At 41.3% G+C, this 11,162-nt stretch overlaps 1 pseudogene; it reads right to left on the bottom strand.

Moving 5' to 3' along the window:
- Window positions 1-1,678: 1,678 nt before the first annotated feature.
- LOC119506212 lies at window positions 1,679-8,751 on the bottom strand (annotated as a pseudogene).
- Window positions 8,752-11,162: the final 2,411 nt, after the last annotated feature.

The raw sequence follows: 11,162 nt of genomic DNA, 5'->3' as shown, positions 1-11,162 counted from the left end.
AATGAATTGGGGTAGCTGGTGGTGGATACCTGAAACTATCAAACTACAAACCAGAACCCGTGAATCTTGAAGACAATTGTATAAAAATGTGGCTTATGTGGGGGGCAGTGGGATTGGGGGGGACATGGGGATCATACTCCCATTTGTCTAGTTTGTGGATGGATGTGTGGAAAGGTGGGGGAAGGAAACAAACAAACAAACAGACAAGGGCACCCAGTGTTCTTTTTTACTTTAGTTGCTCTTTTTCACTTTAATTATTATTCTGGTTATTTTTGTGTGTGTGGTAATGAGGGTGTTGGAGATTGATTTAGGTGATGAATGTACAACTATGTAATGGTACTGTGAACAATCGAATGTACAACTTTTTTTGTATGACTAATGTGAATATATCTCAATAAAATGAATATTAAAAAAAAAGTCTAGCATTACTTACTGCCAATGTAGTGGGTAGATTAAAAGAAATACCAGGTGTAGAGTTTTATGTGGATAATACATGTTTTTACAATATAACAGAAAAACAACATTTATTTACACTAAAATAAATGTTTGAAATATTAAAAAAAAGAATGTTTGTTAAAACTTAATAACATCAAGTCTAGAATGCCATTGTGCAGGAGATTAACTGCACAGTAACAAAGTGTACTGTAAGAAAATCCAAGAAATATAATTATGTGCTCTTTCCTCTAAAAATTGGTATTCCCTACTATGACAGTAAACCTCAATAATATCTCTGGCTATATATAATCCATACTCAATGTTATAAAATAAGATGTTAGGCACAATTTTTATTAAATCTTAGTCTAATTTAAAAATATCTGATTTTATAGACATCATCCAATGGTGAACATACTTAATAAGTGAAAGCAAATCAGACATCTAAGTCATTATTTTCTGCATCTAAGTCATTATTTTCTTCAGACTAAGCAATAAGGTAACAACTATATAGAAGACTATATACGTGCTCAGTTTTCATACAAGCCATAATGTTTATCAAACTATATCTCTGAACATCTAATACAGTAAAATATTAACTGTATGCACTTAATATTAACTGCATAGTTTTACTATTAATAATAATAAAACTGAATACAGTTTTACTATTAATAATAATAAAACTGTATACAGTTTTATTACAGTAAAATATTAACTAAGATAACTAACATTCTGAAAGTTCACTGATGTTTCTAAATTAGCATAACATATTCAAGGAAAAGAGTGAAAACTGAACATGAAAAGATAAGTTATTATAGGAAACTGAAGCAAGAAAAAAGGGAAAGTAAAATATCATTGGGTGGAAAAGTCAAAGAAGTCTAGATATTTGGTTGGAAGCAACAGATCAACCATGGATTTCACAAATCAAGAGTTTATAAATTCAGTGCTATGCAAATCCTTCTTAATGTACAAGTTAAATTTAAACTAAAAGGTCTATAAACTCATATTTTTGGCCCCAAACAGTGTCAACTCTTCCAGTCAAAAAAGTTCAAAACCATTAAGTTATTACTTTATTTTATTTTACACTAGGTGGTGGGCATGAAGCATCCTCCTTAATGATGCTGACAATTAGCTTCACTCAGAACATTTTTAATAATGCACATTAAAAAAAGTATTCACCTTACACAGCCAATGTAAAAACACAGATTAAGACAACTAGAACAGGGCAGGTTTTACATGGCTCCGATTACAGTTTTCTTACTACATCATCAGTGTCAGAAATCTGTTTCTTCAGCTATCTCCATTGCTTGGAATTTAAAGAAATACTTTTTCTTCCTCTTCCATTTCACCTTCTGGATACATCCAATATTCTCTAATGTCAGTTAGTTCTTTCCCTTCAAAGTCCAGAACACTGGCATACCTCAGTTTTCCAACTGAAACCTCTGCTTTTGCTGTTTGGAAGATGTGATGGTTGGGTTCATGTGTCAACTTGGTTAGGTGGCCTAGCTGTCTGGTCAAGCGGTCACTGGCCTGACGATTCCTGTGAGGCTATTTGAGGCTGGTTGGTTTGTCGGATCATCAGTCAATTGACTGCAGCTGACTGATGACTCATCAAGGAGCGTGCTTCCACAGTGAGAGAATGCAATTGGCTGGATTTGGTCCGGGTGATCAGTTGGAGGCTTATAAGCCGGACGGTTAGAGAACCTTCACTTCTTCTTCAGCTGCTCAGTGAAGCTTTTCCTGGGGAGCTCATCGAAGTTGCCAGTTCATTTCCTGAGGAGTTCGTCAAAGTTGTCAGTTCGTTTCCTGAGGAGTTCTTCAAAGTTGCCGGTTCGTTTCCTGAGGAGTTCGTCAAAGTTGTCGGTTCATTTCCCGAGGAGTTCGTCAGACGTCTTCCTTGGAGTTGACAGCTTGTTGACGGCTCTGCAGAATTTGGACTCGTTGCGTGAGTCACTTTTACAATTTGATAATAAGAGACATCTCTCATTGATTCTGTTTCCAAGGAGAACCCTAACTAATACAACTTGGTACCGAGAGTGGTTCTTGAGAAACGGAATCTTAAAATGGGCTTTTACAACTTGTTTTCTACTCTGATTAGATTCAGAGGCACTAATGACTCTATTTCCAATAATCAAGAGGGTACTAAGAGTCCATGGCAGGAGTTGGCAAAGGAAATACGTAAAATAGCACCATTTGATTCTCCTAATTGTGCTCTAGTACGAAGCGAGGCTCTGGGTGACAGCGTTTTTGACACTTTCACGGAGTTTTGCAGTATTAAGAAGTATAATGCTATTGGCTGGCTGCTCTTAGATACTTTGGATACAGTTGTAAGAGAAAGGGATGAGCTAAAGGCTTCAATTTCAAAACTTGAATGCCGTATGACAGATGTAAAGGGTTCCATCTGTGCCCTGAAAGAAAATCTTATTTCCTGTGCCCGCAGACTGGAGGTTTCTGAAAATCAGACGCAGTCTCTTATTGTGTGAGTAGCACATTTACAGCGTAAACTAAAATCTCAACCTCTCAGGGTGTCTGCTGTTAAAGTAAAGGCATTGATTGGAAAAGAATGGGACCCAGAAACTTGGGATGGAGACATATGGATTGATAATAATGACAGTGAGGACATTGGAACCCTGGATTCTGCTGGGTCATTGTTAGATTTACCTGTAGAGGGCTGTCCTGGGGAAACAGCTTCTCTGCCTCCAGTCTGCCCTAAGAAGCCTGCCACGCAACTCCCACCTAAGGAGATTGACCCTTCAATGCCTGCTAATCTTGTAATCACCTCCCCTGAGGAAGCAGCCCTCACTCTTTTGTCTGGAGAGACTAATCCTGTTTTAAGAGATGAAAATGCAACAGAGTGCCCTGAGGTGAATGGCTTGAGAGATAATTCTAACTCTCTTCATGACCCACCCCCACCACCAGTTTTTGCTTCAAGACCTATAACTAGGCTCAAGTCCCAACAAGCCCCAAAGGGTGAGGTACAAAGTGTGACCCATGAGGAAGTACGCTATACTCCAAAAGAACTGTATGAGTTTTCCAACTTATACAGACAGAAACCAGGGGAATATGTGTGGGAATGGATATTGAGAGTGTGGGATAATGGTGGAAGGAATATAAGGTTGGATCAGGCTGAATTTACTGATATGGGCCCACTAAGCAGAGATTCTGCATTCAATGTTGTAGCTCGAGGGGGTTAGAAAGGGTGTTAACAGTTTGTTTGGGTGGCTGGCTGAAACATGGATCAAAAGGTGGCCGGCATTACCAGAAGTTGAAATGCCAGAACTGCCCTGGTATAATGTGGAGGAGGGGATTCAAAGGCTTAGAGAGATTGGAATGTTAGAGTGGATTTATCATGGAAAACCTGCTCACACAGCCCTGGAATGTCCAGAGGACACACCTTTTACCAGGACTGTAAGGAATAAATTTGTGAAACTAGCTCCATCATCCCTGAAGAGCTCTGTAGTCGCCCTTCTCTGTAGGTCAGACATTACTGTAGCAACTGCTGTCACTGAACTGGAATCCTTAAACACAATGGGGATAATCGGGTCCCGAGTCAGCAGAAGCCAAGTGGCTGCAGTTAATCGCCACAGACAAGGTGGACAGGGCTACCATAATGGAAAACAGGCTCAAAGCAGCAATCAAAATAATATGACTCGCAGAGACTTATGGCGTTGGCTAGTGGATCATGGAGTACCAAGTAGTAAAATAGATGGGCAATCGACTAAATTCTTGTTTGAACTATATAAGCAAAAGAATTCTAGGCCACGTGAACAAAAATCCCCCTTGAATTACAAAAACAGAGAGTCACGGCCCCTTAATCAATTCCCAGACTTGAGACAGTTTACAGATCCAGAGCCTCTTGAATGAAGGGAAGGCCGGGTACCCTTGGAGAAGGACCCTGTCACACTGCCAAAAATTTACACTGTTAATCTTCCTCCCAGCCTTCCCCAGGGGGACCTACGGCCTTTTACCAGGGTGACTGTGCACTGGGGAAAAGGAAATGATCAGATATTTCGTGGATTATTAGACACTGGGTCAGAAGTGACATTAATTCCCAGAGACACAAAACGTCACTCTGGTCCACCAGTCAGAGTTGGGGCTTATGGAGGTCAGATGATTGATGGAGTTTTAGCCCAGGTCCGTCTCACAGTGGGTCCAGTGGGTCCCCGGACCCATTCTGTGGTTATTTCCCCAGTGCCGGAATGCATAATTGGAATAGACATACTCAGCAACTGGCAGAATCCTCACATTGGTTCCCTGACTCCTGGAGTGAGGGCTATTATGGTGGGAAAGGCCAAGTGGAAGCCACTAGAGCTGCCTCTGCCTAGCAAAGTAGTGAACCAGAAGCAATACCGGATTCCTGAAGGGATTGCAGAGATTAATGCCACTCTTAAGGACTTGAAGGATGCAGGGGTGGTGATTCCCACCACATCCCCATTCAACTCTCCTATTTGGCCTGTACAGAAAACAGATGGGTCTTGGAGGATGACTGTGGATTATCGTAAGCTTAACCAGGTGGTGACTCCAATTGCAGCTGCTGTCCCAGATGTGGTATCATTGCTTGAGCAAATCAACACATCCCCTGGTACCTGGTATGCAGCTATTGATCTGGCAAATGCTTTTTTCTCAATTGCTGTCAGCAAGGACCACCAGAAATAGTTTGCATTTAGCTGGCAAGGCCAGCAGTTTACATTCACCGTGCTACCTCAGGGTTATATCAACTCTCCAGCCCTATGTCATAATATAGTCCGCAGGGATCTTGATCATTTCTCCCTCCCACAAGACATCACACTGGTCCATTATATTGATGATATCATGTTGATTGGACCTAGTGAGCAAGAAGTAGCAACTACTCTAGATTTGTTGGTAAGGTATTTGCGTGGCAGAGGATGGGAAATAAATCCAACAAAAATACAAGGCCCTTCCACCTCAGTAAAATTTCTAGGTGTCCAGTGGTGTGGGGCCTGTCGAGATACTCCTTCTAAGGTGAAGGATAAGCTGCTGCATCTGGCCCCTCCTACAACCAAAAAAGAGGCACAACGTTTAGTTGGCCTCTTTGGGTTTTGGAGACAACATATTCCTCATTTAGGTGTGCTACTCCGGCCCATTTACCGAGTGACTAGAAAAGCTTCTAGTTTTGAGTGGGGACCGGAGCAAGATGAGGCTCTGCAACAGGTCCAGGCTGCTGTGCAAGCTGCTCTGCCGCTTGGACCATATGATCCAGCTGATCCAATGGTGCTGGAAGTGTCAGTGGCAAATAGAGATGCTGTTTGGAGCCTTTGGCAGGCTCCTATAGGAGAATCACAACGCAGGCCCTTAGGATTTTGGAGTAAAGCTTTACCATCTTCTGCAGATAACTACTCTCCATTTGAGAAACAACTGTTGGCCTGCTACTGGGCCTTAGTAGAGACAGAACGCTTAACCATGGGCCACCAAGTTACCATGAGACCTGAGTTACCTATCATGAGCTGGGTGTTATCTGATCCACCAAGCCATAAAGTTGGGCGTGCACAGCAGCACTCCATCATAAAATGGAAATGGTTTATACGAGATAGAGCTCGAGCAGGTCCTGAAGGTACAAGTAAGTTACATGAGGAAGTGGCCCAAATGCCCATGGCCCCCACTCCTTCCACCTTACCTTCTCTTGCCCAGCCCACAGCTATGGCATCTTGGGGAGTTCCCTACAGTCAGTTGACTGAGGAAGAGAAGACTCGGGCCTGGTTTACAGATGGTTCTGCACGATATGCAGGTACCACCCGAAAGTGGACAGCTGCAGCACTGCAGCCCCTTTCTGGGATATCCCTGAAGGACAGTGGTGAGGGGAAATCCTCCCAGTGGGCAGAACTTCGAGCAGTGCACCTGGTTGTTCACTTTGCTTGGAAGGAGAACTGGCCAGAGGTGCGCCTGTATACTGATTCCTGGGCTGTTGCTAATGGTTTGGCTGGATGGTCAGGGACTTGGAAGGAACATGATTGGAAGATTGGTGACAAAGAAGTCTGGGGAAGGGGTATGTGGATAGACCTTTCTGAGTGGGCAAACAACATGAAGATATTTGTGTCCCATGTGAATGCTCACCAGAGGGTGACTTCAGCAGAAGAAGGTTTTAATAACCAAGTGGATAAAATGACCCATTTGGTGGATACCAATCAGCCTCTTTCCCCAGCAACTCCTGTCATTGCCCAATGGGCTCATGAACAAAGTGGTCATGGTGGTAGGGATGGAGGTTATGCATGGGCTCAGCAACATGGACTTCCACTCACCAAGGCTGACCTGGCCACACCCACTGCTGAGTGTCCAATTTGCCAGCAGCAGAGACCCACACTCAGTCCCCGATATGGCACCATTCCTCGGGGTGATCAGCCTGCTACCTGGTGGCAGGTTGATTACATTGGACCACTTCCATCATGGAAAGGGCAGCGATTTGTTCTTACTGGAATAGACACATACTCCGGATATGGGTTTGCCTTCCCTGCATGACATGCTTCTGCCAAAACTACAATACGTGGACTTACAGAATGCCTCATCCACCGTCATGGTATTCCACACAGCATTGCTTCGGACCAAGGAACCCACTTCACAGCAAATGAAGTGAGGGGATGGGCACATCCTCATGGAATTCTGTGGTCTTACCATGTTCCCCATCATCCAGAAGCAGCTGGGTTGATAGAACGGTAGAATGGCCTATTGAAGACTCAATTACGGTGCCAACTAGGTGGCAATACCTTGCAGGGCTGGGGCAGTGTTCTCCAGGAGGCTGTGTATGCTCTGAATCAGCGTCCACTCTATGGTGCTGTTTCTCCCATAGCCAGGATTCATGGGTCCAGGAATCAAGGGGTGGAAACAGGAGTAGCACCACTCACTATCACTCCTAGTGATCCACTAGGGAAATTTTTGCTTCCTGTCCCTGCAAGTTTAAGCTCTGCTGGTCTACAAGTCTTGGTTCCAAAAGGAGGAGTGCTTCCACCAGGAAACACAACAATAATCCCATTGAACTGGAAGTTAAGGCTGCCACCTGGCCACTTTGGGCTTCTTATGCCTCTGAATCAACAGGCAAGTAAGGGGATTACTGTACTGGCTGGGGTGGTTGATCCTGACTATCAAGGGGAAATAGCACTGCAACTACACAATGGAAGTAAAGAAGAGTTTTCCTGGAATACAGGACATCCCCTGGGGTGTCTCTTAGTACTACCATGCCCCGTGATTCAAGTCAATGGAAAACTGCAACAACCCAATCCAGGCAGGACTACCAATGGCCAAGAAACTTCAGGAATGAAGGTTTGGGTCACCCCACCAGGCAAAGAACCACGGCCAGCTGAAGTGCTTGCTGAGGGTAAAGGGAACATGGAATGGGTAGTGGAAGAAGGTCGTGATAAATATGAACTATGGCCACGTGACCAGTTACAGAAACGAGGACTATGATGATATGAATATTTCCTCCTCGTTTTGTGATGATTATGTTTGTATTTGTCTGTGAAGAAAATATTTTTGCTTTCTTCTCTGTCTTATCCCCTTATCATATGGCATAAGCTGTAACGTTCATTTTGAAGATATGGTTTTAGGTGATGTGTACGACTGCCAAGTTGACAAGGGGTGGACTGTGATGGTTGGGTTCATGTGTCAACTTGGTTAGGTGGCCTAGCTGTCTGGTCAAGTGGGCACTGACCTGACGATTCCTGTGAGGCTATTTGAGGCTGGTTGGTTTGTCGGATCATCAGTCAATTGACTGCAGCTGACTGATGACTCATCAAGGGGTGTGCTTCCACAGTGAGAGAATGCAATTGGCTGGATTTGGTCCGGGTGATCAGTTGGAGGCTTATAAGCCAGATGGTTAGAGGACCTTCACTTCTTCTTCAGCTGCTCAGTGAAGCTTTTCCTGGGGAGCTCATCGAAGTTGCCAGTTCGTTTCCTGAGGAGTTCATCAAAGTTGTCAGTTCGTTTCCTGAGGAGTTCTTCAAAGTTGCCGGTTCGTTTCCTGAGGAGTTTGTCAAAGTTGTCGGTTCGTTTCCCGAGGAGTTCGTCAGACGTCTTCCTTGGAGTTGACAGCTTGTTGATGGCTCTGCAGAATTTGGACTCATGCGCTCCCACAGTTGCGTGAGTCACTTTTACAATTTGATAATAAGAGACATCTCTCATTGATTCTGTTTCCAAGGAGAACCCTAACTAATACAGAAGATGATAGGGCTCTTGAGATTTCACCAGTCTTTTGCTTCTTTACATGTTTTTCTGGAGTAACTTGCTTTTTCCTCTTTGAATTTTTGTCAGCTTCACTACCAGAATCATTGCCAGATGAGCTTGAAGAAAAAATTCCTTTGATTCAGGCATTACTCCACTCCTGCAGCTGAGCTGCCCACCCCCCCCCATCTACTCACTTGCTCTCTCAAGGCTCTGATAACATCAATTTACCTTTCTTGTATTTAACTGTTTGTAAAGATTTTCTGGGAAAAGAATGCTTGCATTATTGATTTGATGCATCCTCATGTGGTTAGAGGTAAACAATTCTGATATTTGAAATCTACTTGGAATGAAAGAAATTTTTTAAAAAATCAAATAAACAAGGTAGATAGAATGAAGAATGGATAGGTGAATACATATATGATAAAACCAAGCAAAATATTCATACTTTAATATGAACAAATTCAGTGAGTATGTAAGTGTTTGCTATATAATTCTGTCATCTTCACTATATGTTTATTTTTCTGTAATTAATGAGTAGTACAAATCAAAATAATGTAACACATTTAAAGAAATATATTATGTATGCTACAAATTTATGAGAACATTTCTAGTGATTTTCAAATGGATGAAGAGCAAATTTTATATGATGCCACTTTCAAGTATTAAAAATTAGAATTCTTTATGACAAACTTCATAGAGTGAATCTAAATTTCTCTTAAAATAACACTTAAAACAGTTTCCTTATTATTTTATAAGCTAAAGAGAAATAAATAACATTTTTAATTTAAAATATTACAATAGAAAAATATGCATTTATAGTTTAGTAAAATATATAGCAATGTTTTAAATGTTGGGAAAGTATGCATTTAGGAAGTGCTAAAGCTGCCAGAATGCAAAATATCAGAAATGGAATGGCTTTTCAATGAAATTTATTAGTTTACAAATTTACAGTACTAAGGCCATAGAAATGTCCAAATTAAGGCATCAAGAGGAGGATACCTTGTCTCAGAAAAGGCTGCCAGCATCTGGGGTTCCTCTGTCACATGGGAAGTCACATGGTAATGTCTGCTGGTCCTTCTCTCCTGTCTCCTGGTTTCAAAATGGCTCTCTGTCTCCAAAGTGTCTCTGGATATTTTTTCTCTAAGTGTCTCTGATCTCTCTCTAATTGTCTCTGCCATTTATCCTCTCATAGAGGACTCCAGCAGGGGAGTAAGACCCACCTTGAGTAGGTAGGGTCACATCTCCATGGAAACAACCTAATCAAAAAATCCCACCCACAATAGGTCTGCCCCCACAAGACTGGATTAAAAGAACATAGAATAAACAATGCAGGTAAACTCACTGCCCTCCCCCTACATGGGGCATGACTTCCAGGGGTGTAAATCTCCCTGGCAACATGGGACTTGACTCCTGGGGTAAGCCCAAACCTGGCTTCCTGGGATTGAAAAAGTCTTCTTGAACAAGAAGGGGAAGAAAAATGAAGCAAATAGATTTTCAGTGGCTGAGATATTTCAAATGGAGCTGACAGGTCATTCTGGGGGTTCTTCTTATGCATTACATAGATATCCCTTTTTAGTGCATTGGGATACCTGGAAGGAATGTCTGAAACTGTTGAACTGGAACCCAGTAGCCATGATTCTTGAAGAATCAAGATTCTTGTACAACTATATACTTTACACTGCATGACTTTGTAACTGTGAAAGCCTTGTTGCTCACACTCCCTTTAATCTATTGTATGGACAGATGAGTAGAAAAATGGGGCAAAAATTAAATGAATAATGGGGGGTGGATGGGATGGGATGTTTTGGGTGCTCTTTTTTACTTTTATTTTTCTTCTTATTTTTATTTTTTTGAAGTAATGAAAATGTACAAACATTGATTGTGGTGATTAATGCACAACTATATGATGGTACTGTGTACAATTGACAGTACACTGGATTATTATATGGTATGTGAATATATCTCAATAAAATTGATTTTAAAAAAAGAACATAAGTTTTTCTGGGGTACATAACAGAGTCAAACCAGCACAGTAAGTAAAAAGGAAAGCAGGTATAATAATGAGTATTTTATTTGAAATATATTTGTCATGGTTGTATTCATATATTATCATAATACTAATTATATATATATATATATTCTTAAAGTTTATATCCATATGGAAACTTGTCTGTAATAATTTGTAATATGTTTCAGCTTCATGCATTTTTTTACTTTTTTGTTATTTTCTGTATCACTGGTATTAAGCATTTATTACATTGATTTGGAACAGTAAAATGTAATTTCCTATTCATGGAACTCAATATATAAAGCCACCTATGAATAATTTAGAATCAAGAAATATCTACATTGCATCTATCAACTACATACCTATCTGTCTATAACTATCCATATATCTATATTTAGTTGTCAACCTATTTGTCTGTCACATGTTGGAATGTGGGGTATAGAAGTATACATAAGTTAGTGTTTGTGCATAAGGTGACAGTGTGTGTAGCTATAGATTTTAGTAATGGATCCATTTAATTTTTTTCTGCCCACTTTGAAACAATTAAAGA

Source organism: Choloepus didactylus, chromosome 11 (genome assembly GCF_015220235.1).
Source record: "Choloepus didactylus isolate mChoDid1 chromosome 11, mChoDid1.pri, whole genome shotgun sequence".
NCBI lineage: Eukaryota > Metazoa > Chordata > Mammalia > Pilosa > Megalonychidae > Choloepus > Choloepus didactylus.
The sequence above is the reverse complement of the archived record's forward strand: the minus strand, read 5'-3'. Positions and strand labels throughout refer to the sequence as shown.